The sequence below is a fragment of the Theobroma umbraticum genome, unplaced genomic scaffold (genome assembly GCF_002168275.2).
Source record: "Theobroma umbraticum cultivar Fairchild unplaced genomic scaffold, ASM216827v3 scaffold_302.0, whole genome shotgun sequence".
NCBI lineage: Eukaryota > Viridiplantae > Streptophyta > Magnoliopsida > Malvales > Malvaceae > Theobroma > Theobroma umbraticum.
Genome location: NW_018397287.1, coordinates 589,699 through 595,084, shown reverse-complemented (window position 1 = coordinate 595,084; position 5,386 = coordinate 589,699). Strand labels below are relative to the sequence as shown.

Sequence of the window (5,386 nt, the reverse complement as noted above, 5' to 3'; positions counted from 1 at the left end):
AAAAAAAAAAAAAAGAAAGTAGGATTGTAAAAAACTTTAAAACTCTATAGAAAAGGAACAAGCAGCAACTTCATTTCTAAGGAAAAAAAATTATTCTAAAACCAAAACTAATGACAAAATTCAAGCTCAATGCTCAAGAGTGACCTATTTTAATTTTTTGATAGAAAAACATAAATTTATTTCAATATATGCAATATCATCTATATTCTGTTGCACATTGCACAGCAATATATATTCTTGCTTAGGAGGCTTCCATCTCCGAGAATAGTGAATTCTGATCCTAAAAATCGAAGGGTTCCCACTTTCCATCTCTAGGTTCTAAGTTCAAAATTATAAAGCAATGAAAAACCACCTAGAGAAGGTTAGGAATCTTGCCTTAAGACACTTTAAACTCGAAGAAATTGTAGTAGCAATTGTTTTGAATTTAAAGAGAAATAGAGAGTTACCCGTGCAACATTAACAAGATGGGTGAAATTGTCCACTATGTTGCCGATGTCGGTTTCCACTCTCTGCATCATAGTTTTTTGCTTCTGCGCCGCTGCCGCTGCAGCCGCCGCCGTTGGCCCAGGTCCCACTCCCGTACCTTTGTTCATCGCTTGAAAAGACTTCTCTCCCTATTTGTCCTGCAATTTTATTTTAGAATGAAAACAGATAACAACCCAACACACCAGATGGGATAAAAAGATTAAAGAAGAGGTGGAAAAGGTGCTGTCCAATTAACCAGACCAAAACCTTACCTTTGCGCTAGAGGCAATGAGCCAGCTAGTGAGGTTCTAACCTAGGTGCGTTTATTGCTGGTTGAAAACCATTTCCAAACCCCCTCTTAGGCCTGGGCCCGGCCCTGGCCCTAGCCTTAGAGAATTTCTTGAAGGGCTCCCTTTGGGGTAAAGCCCTTAAAAAAAAAACCAGCCTAAAACCTTGGAGGGCTTGGACTGAAACAGGAATGATCTAGAGTAGAAATTTTTTCTTGCTGGAGAGGGACAGAGACTGGGGGAAGCTCGGACTCGGAGACTGTTCTTTATTTTTCTTTTGCTGGCGGCCCAGCACGAATCATTAGCCAGCCGGCCCAGCCCGCACAGCAACTTTCCTCTTAAAGTTTTGTATGCCTCTTAACTTATCCACACCATCTCCATTGTTAATAAGGATGTAACTGGCTGGGTACCCTCATTTTTAGGAATTCTCTCTTAAATTTGTTTAATTAAGCATATAATTGAATCTTACTAAATTTGAATAAAATCATAAAATATTATGCAAAATCGAACACTAATAATATAACAGCATCCATTAATTATCTGAATTTGTTAAATAACTTATTAAATAAGTCAAATGATAAATTTCAAAAAAAAATACTCAAATTATAATTTAAATAAATAAAATTCATATAAAAAATTAATTATATTTATTAATTTATTAAAAAAAAGCTGATTAAGGTGGTAAAGATAATGTTGGAGGTAATGAGGATAAAGGTTTGAATTTGACAAATTTACAAATTTTTGAAACATTATATGTAATATTAATATATATATATATATATGCATAATCGGATTCAAATTTAGTGTATCTTAAGGATGATAACTGAATCCATCTCATAACCGAATATAGGATACCGAACCCTATGTTATCAGATTAGATTAGATACCTACGTATACCCATATAACAACAACCCATTTACATTCCTTAATTATAAGTTAGTATAGTTAAAACATTTTTGTATCTTTTTTTAAAAGAAAATACTATTGCCTTTAATACATTCTTTAAAAATTTGAACAAAATTACAAAACATTACCCAAAACTGATTCCTAATAATATAGCACTATCCGTTAATTACTCGAATTCATTAAATGCCCTATTAAATAACTCAAATAATAAATTTTCAAAAAAGAAAAACTCAAACAATAAAATAACTAAAAATCATATAAAAAATTAATTTTAAATTTATTAGTTTACAAAAAATGGAAGTTGATTAAGTTGGTAAAGTTAGTGTTCAAGGTAAGGAGGGTAAAGGTTTGAATTTGACAAATTACAAAATTTTGAAACATTATATATAATATTAGTATATAATGTATAATCGGGTTCAGATTTACAATATCCTAAATTTTACCTAAATCCATCTCATAATCGAATATAGGGTATCCAAACCTCATATTATTGGATCGAGTACCCATGTATACCTGTATAACACCAACTAATTTACATCCCTACTTATTAATTAAGTATGATTAAAATACTTTTGTATTTTTTTTTGAAAAGAAAATACTTTTGCATTTAATACATCTTTTTAGGCATAATACCAACAAAAGCTTCTCAATCATTTAGGAAAATTCAAATTTATTTTTTATTACATTTAATCAAATTTTTATAATTTTATTTTAAACTAAATAAGTCATTTAACTAATAGTTAACTAATTACTGTTAATCAAAATGTCACTTATTGTTTTCTACTATGTGGCACTAACATGACATATCAACATGTTATAATAGATGATGACATGATATACAGATATGACATGATAAAATAAACAAATAACTTTTTTCACTTTTCATGTCAATACCACATAGGTATAAAATAACAAATAACATTTTAATTAATAACAATTAGTTAGCTATTAGTCATATAGATTTATTTGACTTAAAATAAAAATATAAAAACTTAATTGAACTCAATAGAAAAATAATAACTTATTTGAATTTTTATAAATAGTTTAAAGATCTTTCCAATAATTATGTCTCTCTTCATATCAATTTAATAGGAAACAATGCATTTATTACAAATTCTTTTCTTTAATTATCACTTGATATTGATTAACATTTTTTTAAAAAATTAATTAATTATCTCAAAAGTTAAAGTAAATTGTCACTCAATTTTTATATTTAAATTTTGAAATGTACCCATAAAATATAAATTAAATAAGTGAGTTTGTGCATGAATTAAGCACAAGAGAAAAGATGCAAGTCGAAAGATTGAATTAAGTCAAAATGATTACCGAGAAATAGATTATCTTAAAACTTTTAGTTCTTAGGAATATTATTTTGAAGAAACTTTGGTTTAATATCAAATAGTTGAGTAATTGATCGTTCTTATTTTGTAGAACGATTATTCTAAGGATTTAAGTGGTTCAATTTTTATAATTCCTTGTTCCCAAATTAAATATTCATCTTTTCCTTTTGAGATTATGCTAAAGCTATGTCCACTTTCTTTTTTTTTTTAAATACCTATTAACTCTTTTTTTTTCAATATTTTATATTAATTTTTAGCAAATTCTTTTACATTTTACATTTTTTGAAAATATTTTTGTACTTGTTGTAACGTGCAGGTCTGTGAACCCGACTGTTAGACACGGGGAAACATTAGGAGTCACCACCAGTCTTCTTTCTAAATGTAATTAGCCACCTGTTAACTCGATTCTAATTGACAAGATCTTAAATTAATTTCAAACCCGTTAAGAGAACGTTAAACTGATCTACTATCTTTAAAATTGAGTTAGAAAGTACGATTACGCCCAAAGAAAAATTAGCACCCTCGTGATGTCCATTTCACGAACAATACTATTTAATTATAAATTATCCTATTGGAGCCTTAATTAATTTTTAAATTTATTAAGTTTTCTTAATCATTTTTCATCTATTTTATCCTCTATTAAAATATTTTTATTTGACTATATGGGTATAACATGAACATGAGGTATTCGTGAAGTGCATTGCATAAAATTCAAATAATGTCGAATGAATAACCTTTTATTAAGGATATTTTTCAGATTCACCTATCATGTTGGTGGGATCCGAAAATATTCTCTCATTTAAGAAATTATTTGAGAAATTCTCTTTCGCAAATTTGATGAACTAATCCCATCCTCAAGGTTATCGTACGTGTTTCAAAAAAATTATGTTTTCCTCAATGTAAACCTATTACGAATAAAAACCTTTTCATTAAAGATATTTTTCGAATCCTCCCATAGGACTCGAAGATATCCCTTCACCTAAAGAACTTTTCGAGAAAACCTCACCTTCGCAAGATTTTCTAAAAAATCCCATCATCGAGATTTATGCTCGTAAACAAAAGTATCTATATGCCATGACTCGTACGATGCAATAATGATGCATGCTATTTCCTTTTAAGCTCACCTATGTCTTCCTTTCTATTCCTTTAAACTTTCTTTTTCTACGTTTCCCTTTTAATTATATATACTATGAACTATATATTTTTTCATATTATTTGGGTGTAATTTCTTTACCATATAAACTATCTTTTCACTCAAAATCTATACCAAGATATCCTATTTCATAATTATATATATTTTGATTCCATTTTTCTCTTTTTATTATTTACCCTATTCCCTTTTCATAACACTTATAAATTTATTACTATATATATTTTATAGAACTAGATATTTAAATTTTATGTTTTAAACATATTTATTATTTTGAAATTTCCATCATTGAATATTTTAGTTATTTATCTATTTATTTATTGGCATAAGTATTACCATTTTCACAATTTTCATTTTCATCTTTGGACAACTTAAATATATGTCATCTATTCTCTTATACATGCCATATTTTGTATTTATATTTTGTTTGACTAATTTATTGTGTAATAATTTTTATTTGTTTCAATTAAAAAAATTTTGAAATCTTAAAATCGAGACTCTCCCATCGTACTGATAGAGCCTTAATTCGGATTCCAAACTTAGGGAAAATTTGTCCCAAATTGCGACTCCTTGCATCCCGGCCAATCATCCCATCATCGGTTCATTTTTATATTATACCAATTGTTAATATTACGGTATTTTTAAAAGTCAATTTTCTAAGGTTGATTCTCATACCTATCTTATTATAACTATTTGACTAATTCTACCATTTTTAATACTTGACATAATATTCTTTTTTATTATTTTTGTTCACTAAATATATATATATATATATATATATTATACCAATTGTTTATTCCCATGCTCTTTTGTATATTTTGTTTAAGAATACCCCACTAATAACCTAATAATTTCCAATTTACTTAATTTAATCTATATGCATAATTTTTTGCCTATCATTTATTCTATTCATTTATATACTTATATTTTATTTATCCTTCTAAATCTTTTATTATCAACATGTTTCATTAAGCAGCTTATTTTGTGTCTTGTATATATTTCTAATAGCCATTTCCCTAAATTTAATTTTCCTTTTTTTTAATTTAACTAATTACCTTAAAAACTTTTTTTTTTCTATTATTCTCATCTTTGCATCTTTGATCACACTAATTTCCCAAATTCTAAAATGTTATCTGGAAATTTTAAAGCGTTATGTTAAAATTATTTAACTTTGTTGCATATCATCAAATAATACATTAAACCCAATCAATTCAAAGCACAATAAATTATATAAAAAA

General features: G+C 27.4%; 1 non-coding gene across 1 annotated transcript; it reads left to right on the top strand.

The window, feature by feature from the left end:
- The first annotated feature begins 735 nt into the window (after positions 1-735).
- LOC149526232 (U4 spliceosomal RNA) lies at positions 736-892 on the top strand. The gene has a single exon (XR_016352219.1). It is a non-coding gene; the product is annotated as a U4 spliceosomal RNA (small nuclear RNA).
- The last annotated feature ends 4,494 nt before the right edge of the window (positions 893-5,386 follow it).